This window comes from Muntiacus reevesi, chromosome 16 (genome assembly GCF_963930625.1).
Source record: "Muntiacus reevesi chromosome 16, mMunRee1.1, whole genome shotgun sequence".
NCBI classification, from domain to species: domain Eukaryota; kingdom Metazoa; phylum Chordata; class Mammalia; order Artiodactyla; family Cervidae; genus Muntiacus; species Muntiacus reevesi.
The window spans coordinates 20127733-20138500 of record NC_089264.1 but is presented as its reverse complement, the minus strand read 5'-3'; positions in this window follow the sequence as shown (position 1 = coordinate 20138500).

The window sequence follows — 10768 nt, the reverse complement described above, 5'->3', positions numbered from 1 at the left end:
ATCAGCCATGACTCAAATTACATCTTCAAATTGTGTGCCAGCTTCCTCTAAATTAGCCACTTAAGAAACTCTCGAACAGACTTTATAACTGGAAAGTACTGCGTTTTCTCAGGTTTAAAATTTTGTCAGAGTATGGGAGTGCATTTAATAATTCAGGGTGTAAATTAACCGCTACTCAATGCAACAGATAGAGTGCAGACTTATATAATATTTTTCTTAGTGATGGATCTGTCGATAACCCTCAGAAGTTCTAGATCTATCCATGGGGACAAAGTTGCTCAAATTGCCAAAGAACGTGTCAAATTGTAGTTTTAACACTAAATTCTTTTCAGCTTTTTTATACTTCACATTTCGTATATGTCTCAACATTTTCCATCAAACTGCGAAATCAAGCATTTCAGTTTTTGTTGTAGTTATTGCTTGTTTTCCTGTTTTGAATATATTGAGGGTCCTTGAGATTTTAAAGGGCTGAAATAATTACCATTTGTTTCTTTCAGATTTGGAACTACTCATTGTTTAACCATTGTTTCAAAGAAAAGCAAAAAGGCAAAACGGTTGTCTGAGGAGACCTTACATATAGCTGTGAAAAGAAGAGAAGTGAAAGGAGAAAAAGAGAAGAGGAAACATATACCCATTTGAATGTGGAGTTCCAAAGACTAGTAAGGAGAGATAAGTAAGCCTTTCTCAATATCAATGCAAAGAAATAGAGAAAAACAATAGAATGGGAAAGACTAGAGATCTCTTCAGGAAAATTAGAGATACCAAGGGAACATTTCATGCACAGATTGGCACAATAAAGGACAGAAATGGTATGGAGCTAACAGAAGCAAAAGATGTTAAGAAGAGATGGCAAGAACACACAGAACTATACAAAAAAGATCTTCATGACCCAGATAACCACAATGGTGTGATCACTCACCTAGAGCCAGACATCCTGGAATGTGAAGTCAAGCGTGCCTTAGGAAGCATCAATAAGAAGAAAGCTAGTGGAGGTGATGGAATTTCAGTTGAGCTATTTCAAATCCTAAAAGACGATTCTGTGAAAGTGCTGCACTCAATATGCCAGCAATTTTGGAACACTCAGCAATGGCCACAGGACTGGAAAAGGTCAATTTTCATTCCAATCCCAAAGAAAGGCAATGCCAAAGAATGTTCAAACTACTGCACAATTGCATTCATCTCACACGCTAGCAAAGTAATGCTCAAAATTCTCCAAATCAAGTCTCAACAGTATGTGAAACAAGAACTTCCAGATGTTCAAGCTGGATTTAGAAAAGGCAGAGGAATAAGAGATCAAATTGCTAACATCCCTTGGATCATTGAAAAAGCAAGAGAGTTCCAGAAAAACATCTACTTCTGCTTTATTGACTATCCCAAGGCCTTTGATTGTGTGGATCACAACAAACAGGAAAATTCTGAAAGAGATGGGAATACCAGAGCACCTTACCAGCCTCATGAGAAATCTGTATGCAGGTCAAGAAGCAACAGATAGAACAGGACATGGAACAATGGACTGGTTCCAAATCAGTAAAGGAGTACCTCAACGCTACATAATGTCACCCTGCTTATTTAACTTATATGCAGACTACATCATGCAAAATGCCAAGCTGGATGAAGCATAAGCTAGAATCAAGACTGCCAGGAGAAATATCAATAACCTCAGATATGCAGATGACACCACCCTCATGGCAGAAAGTGAGGAAGAACTAAAGAGTCTCTTGATGAAAGTGAAAGAGGAGAGTGAAAAAGTTGGGTTAAAGCTCAACATTCAGAAAACTAAGATCATGGCATCTGGTCCCATCACTTCATGGCAAACAGATGGGGAAACAGTGACAGACTTTATTTTGGGGGGCTCCAAAATCACTTCTGATGGTAACTGCAGCCATGAAATTAAAAGACTCTTGCTTCTTGGAAGGAAAGTTATGACCAACCTAGACAGCATATTAAAAAGTAGAGACATTACTTTGCCAACAAAGGTCCATCTAATCAAAGCTATGGTTTTTTAGTAGTCAGGTATGGATGTGAGAGTTGGACTATAAAGAAAGCTGAGTGCTGAAGAATTGATGCTTTTGAACTGTGGTGTTGGAGAAGATTCTTGAGAGTCCCTTGGACTGCAAGGAGATCCAACCGGCCCATCCTAAAGGAGATCAGTCCTGAAGCTGCAGCTCCAATACTTTAGCCACTTGATAGGCAGAGTTGACTCATTTGAAAAGTCCCTGATGCTGGGAAAGATTGAAGGTTGGAGGAGAAGGGGACGACAGAGGATGAGATGGTTGGGTGGCATCACTGACTCAATGGAGATGAGTTTGAGTAAAGTCTGGGAGTTGGTGATGGAAGCTTGGCATGCTGCAGCCCTTGGGTTTGCAAAGAATCAGACACAACTGAGCGACTGAACTGAACTGACTGTTTAATCCTCAGAACTCTGGTGATAAGGATTCAGCGGGGAACTTATAAGATACAGAGATTTCTGTCAAATGGTAGGTTTGAAATGGAAACTCAGGTCTAAGTAAATTCTGGTACAAAATGCTTTCTCATGTATACAATAATGAAGGAACACTTCTAGTCACGCTTTCTGAAGTGCATTTAGGCTTTTAATGAAAATAGGCATGACTATCTGTGTAAAGAATCAAGGGCAAAGAAGAAAAACAATGAATACTAAGAAATTTTCGTTCTCATTTTTATAGTCATGAGCCAGCTTGCTCCTCATGAAGAAAGTTTAGACAAACTTGACAACCTTATTCCTTTTTGTGACTGGGAGTCAACTAAACAATCTTAATTCTCAATTTGTAGTTTTAATATCTACCCACTTTCTTCTCAAACATTTAGGTTCCCAGAGATGTTAAATAAGAGAGAATGATTTTATATCTTTTGATGGAATTTCTAACAAAGAATATAAAAACAGACAGATAAATTATATCAAGTACAGAATTATGCTTAATTTTTTTAATGCACTAATTTTGGTCAGCATTAAACTTTGAACTTCATGTATTTACATATGTGTTAGGAGAAAAGATTGTCGTATACAATTATTGCATTAGAATGTTTGTGAACAAATACAAATAATAAATATAAGCTTTTGCATGCAGTGGAGATGGGATAAATTGAGGGGGATGAATAATCAGTCACTTGTGGATGAAGGGTAAGGATTGAGGTAACAAAAGGTCAAAAGAATATGGGTCACTGGGAAGAGGGGGAAATGGAAAAATTCACCTGTAGAAGTTGTTCTTGGGTTTCCATTTCTTCTCTGGACTTCCCTGGTGGCTCAGACGGTAAGGAGTCTGCCTGCAATGTGGGAGACCTGAGTTTGATCCCTCGGTTGGGAAGATACCCTGGAGAAGGAAATGGCAACCTACTCCAGTATTCTTGCCTGGAAAATCTCATGGACGGAGGAGCCTGGTAGGGTATGGTCCAGACGGTCGGAAAGAGTTGGACATGACTGAGAAGCAGCTCAAACTTAGCACATCTAAACCCAAAATTCAGTCTTTGCTTTTCAGTCAAGGGAAGGGCCACTTCACTTTTCCAGTTATTCACATCAAAGGCCTTGGAGTTATTAGTAATTTCTCTTGTTCTTACATACTAAAGCTCTACCTGTCTATACAAATTCTATTTCTTTCATTTCCAACTAAGTGCTGAATTTAACCTCTTTTTTACAACCTCCAAGGCTGCCACTCTACTTCCACCACTTTCTTTCACTTGGATATGGCGATGGTCTCCCCAGACTGGTCTCCTTTCTTCCATTCCTGACCTTCTGTAGTCTTTTTCTTAATCCAACTCAGTAGCCAAAGTAGTCCTTTTATAAGTTGGATCATGTCTCTCTCCGATTAAACCCTCCACATATTTCCCTTCTCACTCTGAGTAAAGGTCAAAGTCCTTAATGTGACATAGCACAGTCTTGTCTCTGTTCCTCCTCCAATATTGCCTACTATTCTCTCTCTTACCCATTGCACTCCAGACACCATGACTTCTGGTCCTTGAACTTTGCTGGTCTTTGAAAACTCCAGGCCCTTTCTTGTCACAGGGTCTTGTTACTTGATATTCCCTTTGCCAGGTAGGCTGTTTCCAAGATATCCACATTGCTTACGCACCTACTTAATTGCCTCCTTCAGCATGAGTGCTAACTCACTTTTCACGCCTGACTCTTTGCGACCCTGTGGACTGTAGCCTGCCAGGTTCCTCTGTCCATGTGGTTCTCCAGGCAAGAATATGGAGTGGGTCGCCATTTCCTTCTCCAGGGGATCTTCCTAACCCAGGAATCGAACCTGTGTCTCTTAGATCTCCTACATTGGTGGGCAGGTTCTTTACCACTAGCACCACCAGGGAAGCCCCTTGCCTCCTTCAGGCCATACCACAAATGTTACCTTCTCTTGTTAGGCTTTCCCTAACTACTCATTTAAAATTCCAACTCTCTTCCACATCCTCTCCCCCCATTTGGAATATCTAATCTCATTTTCTCTCCTTATTTGTATTCAAATTATATATTACTATATGACATTTATATTTATTTACTTCTTTGTTTATGACTTTTTTCTTTCCACTAGAATACAAACCCTATGAGAACAGGAATTTCTGTCCTATGTGCTTATGAACATATTCTAGCTGCCTAGACGAGAGAAGAGCACATGATAAATGTGTAATATCTCTTTATTGAGTGAATTAATTCATTAATAAGGGTTATGAAGAGGTACAAGTTACTTTAGAGCCTGTAATATGTGAATTTAACAAAGTCATAAAAGTTGAGAAGTTTCTTGTAAAACTGAAGCATTAGCTAATTTCTGAAGAAAAAAGAGGTATTACCCAGGAAAAGAGAGAAGGAACTAAAATTCCAGATATTAATAACAAAATGAACAAAATGTCCTGAGGTGAGAGGCAAAACCCATCTTGCAAGTATGAGGATGGAAGAAAGTCTAAATGGCTGGAGCACTGAGAAAGGGATGACATGAAATGGGATGAGACTGCAGAGCTAAATTGCAAGTTGCTTGCAACCACATTTAGGATCTTATTCTAAGAGCAATGGGAGATCACTGACAATGAGCATGGAATCCCAAGAACTTTGTGTGTGTGTGTTTTAAAAGAACTGCTTAGGCTGCAACATAGAAAATCTTTGAAAGTTGACAGGAATGAATGGAAGGCGAATACTGTGGTAGTGATCCAAGTGGCCCCCACGAGAAACGACAGCAACTCGGACTAGGATGGTGGTATGTCTCAGGTCCTTTGAACCTTCCTCTTTCTTTCTTCTGCCATTTCAGTCTCTTTGGTTCACTACTTTAACCTCAGGTTTTACAACCCCCAGAGTATTTACTTGAGCCTTACCCTCTTCTTTCAACAGGGAAAAGCTTGAAATGAAAAAGCTTCACTCCACCATCTCTTGCCACGCATTCACATGATGTCTGTTCCGTTCAACACAAACACTTTCCACTGATTTTGTTTATTTGTGTATTTATTTCAATCACTCGGTTGACTTTCATGATGATGGTAAATGTGTCAGGAGGAACGTTTTATTTATTTTTATATCTCCAGTAGTTGGCACATTGAAGATCACAATAATTCTTATTGAATAAATGAAAAATCAAATCAATTGCTGGTTTGCAAACACAAAAATTATTCACAATATTCTTCTTGCTGCTGCTCCATAGACATCACAAATTTTAGAGGGATAGAGGTCTTTTCCTATGAGCAAAGTATATAAGCTACAGAGTAAATAATCTATTAGTGTTTGCATGTGCACTTGAAGCTCAAACATACATATGTATAAATAGACATCTCAATAATACATAAATATACCTAAAATGTCCAAATTATATGAAGAAAATATTTGGGAAGCAATTTGTGTAAATAATTTTCAAAACTGTTCCAAATGACTGCAAGTGGGACACAGTGAAATATTAAATTATTAAGACACCCCTAAAATGCTCAAAAGATTTAATGTAGACTTCCCCAAATTCCCTGATTGCCAGAGAAGATATGAATTATTATAAGATGTTGAGTCATTAAGTTCAATTGCAACTGTAATTGAATGGTGGCAGAATCTTTTACATGAAAGATGTTTAATAACCTACACTGACCCTTAGCTACTGGAAGCATGAATTGAATTGTGTCAGCTAAAAATAACACACATATATGCACACACAGATTAATCTATCTCCAATGCCCCCTGCATTAATTCAATATTAATAAAACTAAATATTTATAAATAATAAAAGTATGAATGAAATTACATGGTAACTCATGAAAAGTGAGAAAAGGTTTTGATGGGCATAATGAATAAGAATTTTCAGCTACATATGTTTTATGATTATATCAAAGGTTAAACAGTGCCATTTAAATGTTTTTCTTTTCTAACCTCCCTTCCAACTGTGCAATTTTTCTGAAGACATATAATTTTAAACAGAAGATCACTTTTCAGAAAAGTCGTAAGCAGAAGATCATAATTCAAACCAAGCGACCAGATTCTCCTAACATCTAATTATTAAAGAAGTCAGTAATTCAGTCCCATATTAAGAATGCTTTACATGTAGTTTTGCACATGATTAGAATGGCTTTTAAAAGTACTGTTCTTGGAAAGAGACATGGACACTGCTTCCAATCTGTGAAATTACAACACCTGCTAACCAGAATGATTTTGTCATAAGAAACATATTGTAAACAAAGCACAGACTTAGAATGAAAAGACAGTTCAGTTGACATTCCATTTTACATAAATACATGGAAAATAAGAAATATTGACTTAAAAAATGGCCAAAAAAATCTGAATTGCAAAGACATAAAGACAGATCTTAAATCAAGTTATTAAAAGATTAGAAACAAAACTTACATTAAGCAAAAATGCCTATATACCTATGATACTTATATGTATGCAAATAAAATCTGAATTTGTGTTCACTGTGTTTATTTCAAATAACACTTTTTTCTCCATCACAAAAAGAGTAGAAATAAAATGGGGAATAACTTCTGCATAAAACATGTCAACTAAAATAACTGATACCAATAAAGACACTTAAAAATGTGTATTATTTTCCAGAAACCATGTGAAATTATCTGGTTCAATGTCTAAATAAGTTATAGAGTTCCCCTGTCTTCCATTTTTGGTTAATTCAAGCTATTTTGAAGAATTATTCTCTTATCATTACATATAAACCTCAAAGCATTTATATCCTTGAAGATGTCAAGTAAGGAAAGTATTATCATGAAAATCCAGTTTTGCCATATTGTTGCTTACACCAAAATATAATAAAGAAGCAAAGCAACTCACCTGCAAAATTGCTGAATACCCAGAAACTCTCATGATTCCAGTTACCTAATTCATCTTTCTCACACTATATAATCCAATTCTGCTGCCATGGCCAAGATATTTTATATTAGTGATATTATTCTAACAGAACACATCTTGAAATTTATAACACTGACAAAAATCTTCTCACGTGGTCTTTTTTTCTGTGACCATGAACTCATTCAATTGTCTAATGCTCCATGTTTGGAACCATATTAATGATTTCCAAGATGTAATACTGTGTTCTACATTTCTCATAGTTTATGAAGCAGCAAAAAAAAAATTAGATCTTTGTTCTGGGAAGCAGCGAAGTAATAGTTAAGTGCCTTCACCACCAAATAATAAGCAGGGTGGACCATGATATTCTACAATAAAAAAGTAACACAATAAAAAGGTAATCTCAGAGTATTGCTGGGAGTGGCTGAAGGTATAATTTCAGTGTTGTGCATTTCTTCATGTACCTTAATGCTTTTAAGTATTATCACCAAGACTTTTCATTCACAGCACAAGGAGTTCATGGAAAGCTTTCTCGCGGCACTCTTATGATGAAGGAAGGAAGGAAGTTTGGATATACTCATTACTTCCTCTATTTTGGGGAACTTTTAAAGCTTTCAACAAGAATATATCGTTTAGAAATATGAAAGGCATCATGTTCTTTCTTTCCTTTAAATATATAAGAAAGACAAAAATATATGAAGAAAAAAGATGAACAAAACTGGAATATTTTATGAAAATTTTATATACAGTATTCATTCTGCTGATGTAGAAGCAAGTTTAGAATGAAAAATGTTTTTATCATAAAAAGAATTAGACTTTCAGGATAAAATGCTGGTTATTTAAAATCTCACAAATAAAAATTTGTTCATGGAAAAAGAGATCTTTTGAATACTAAAGTCCTTTATTCAACAACACAGAAATTTCACAAAAACAACTTTACTGGGCAAATTGAATGTGTTTTTTTTAAGGTTTTTTTTTTTTTTTTTTTTTTTTTACAGTTTTGTACATGCCCCATAAGTAATTTTCTTTAATAAATACACTGTTTTCCAAAACTTCTTTTTTAATAATTGCACAAGCATACATACACCTTACACAAATATCTATTAGAAAATTTAATAGATAACTGCACAGTTCAGAATAGGAGAACACTGTGAAAGGAGTACATTTTGTGGCCCATGTTCCTGAAATATCTCTGACTTCCTTGCAATTGTGAAAATGAAATCCCTCCTAACATAGTAACTTTTATTCACTAGGAATACAGATCTCAGTGTGAAACTGCCAAATTTAATAAAAACAAAATCTGAAACATTTAGCTGTTACATGAGAACCAACTGTGTGATATCACTGTGAATCTAGCCATGATCAAAGACCCACAACGGTTTTTTGCTGAACATATTTGACCCTGAATAGTGTGTTCATTTAACTGCTTTCTTTTTTTCATTATTTGATCACAGAGACAATCAGCTTAAAGACTTTATATGCTTTAGTATTAATTGTACAACTTACATGCCAGGGGTTCTGAATGAAAGGAAGGGAATATTCCTTTCTTTTAGTGACTGCTTAATATTAATTCATAGGAAGTCTTCCATCTCTTGCTTTCTATGAATGTGTTTAGAAGAAAGTTGGATGTTGGGAATTAAGCAACAGGAGACACTTTTATATATTCTCACCCTGGAAGAAGCCTATTACTGTTCTCCCTCCCAAGAATGGACATACTGCTAGTTTGTAAATATGCCCTCCACTTGTGCACAGACAGGCAGAATCCATCAGAAAGCCACTTTGGGTTGAAGGCCTGGAGAGACATTAGCACTCTGATGTTCTTGTGATGTTAGGGTGCTGAGTGAGAGCTGACAAAGGGATGGGCCCACTGCACTACATGGCAACAGCCCAAGTACTTTCCACAGTCTCCTCAGATGCAGACACACTATGGCATCTTCTCACCTACACCTAGAGAAGGCAAGATTCCTCTGTACGTGACCCCACACACCAAGTTTTTTATTTGGCTTATCTGAGATGTAATTTTTAAGTTGTAAAGATAGCCTACATGACCTACAGTTGATTGCTATCTTCTGAATTCTCTTGATTCTGAATATGAAACATACAGCAAGGAATTTTTAAAAGTTACATTTCATTGGTATTTAAGAATCATGGAAAGTGTAAATCTTTCAATCACTCCCTTCGTGCTGCCATGATATGCTTTATAAGTTCTCAATACATAAACTTACAAGTGAGAAAATTGAGGGGAGGCCAGAGGAGTGATACTTTTCTTCAGCATCACCAAAGGGAACCTTATATGCACCCTCCATTACATAAATAGCTTAACCCAAAACATTAAAAAATGGGTGGCTAAAAAAGAACATCAGGAATAAAAACACATAAGGAATTTAAGAAAAGCTGCACTTCCCCATATCAATAATTAACAGATTATTTCACTAAAAAATTGAATTCACATGTAAAAAATCACATTTTACAATATACAAATTCATTCATTCTTTAAGAAAACAAACAAAAACACATCAAGACATGCAATACTAGCATGTATTTGAGACTCACAGTACATTGCGATGAGATCTTCATGTGTTACCGTATGCTTAATGCAGCCTGAATAAAAGTTTGTTTCAATTCTGTAATAACAATGATCATTTTCCAAAAAGCAAGGCAAGCTTACCATTCAAGTGTGAAAGTAAGTTTTCACTTACTTGTAATTCATTAGCAAATTGGTTTAAAAAAGTCAAATAAAGTTAAAAATGGAACAAGAAAGAACTCATATAGCTCTTATTGGTCCCACAGCAGAAATAGAAATTCTAACTAGAACCTTCAAAGGAATATACATCAAGTAGAAAGCTATCTCAAAATTAATATACTACACGTTTTAATTTGAGATCATATAATTTTCTTCTCTAAACATGGATAAGTGTAATATATAGTGAATTTTCTTTAAAAAAGCTATTTGACAGCAACTGTAGACCTTGTATCCATACTCTAGGCAAATTAAGTCACACTGGTTTTCACACTGGCATTTGTAAGGACCTTCTCCCCAACTTGCCAGCACTCTACCAATGAAGTGCTCCTTCTGCCTTTAAAAAAACCTCCTCTGTCTGTATTTTTTCCCATTCAAAACTACAACTAGCCTTTTAAAATTATTCATCTGCTAGTCTTTCTATAACTTTGTTCCTTTCATCACCCTCTCCCTTCTCAAGTTATTTTTCTTCACCTGATCCATGTTGCTAAGTTTTCAGCAGGTCAATGGATGTCACAGGCTAAAACAGCTGGCTACTGACTAGAAAACAAAAAGATACAGTAATATGGCAACTTGCATACTCTATGTGTTTTTGCTAAACTCTGTCTTATTTCTGAAGCTGAAAACAGTCTTTATAATCTGGGGGGAAAAAAGAGAGAGAGAGAGGAGAACTAAAACTCGTAGGGATCATGCCACCACAAACATCTGTCCTAATGGGCCAGTCTAGAGAACACTGACTGCAGAAGAAAACCAAACATTATGAG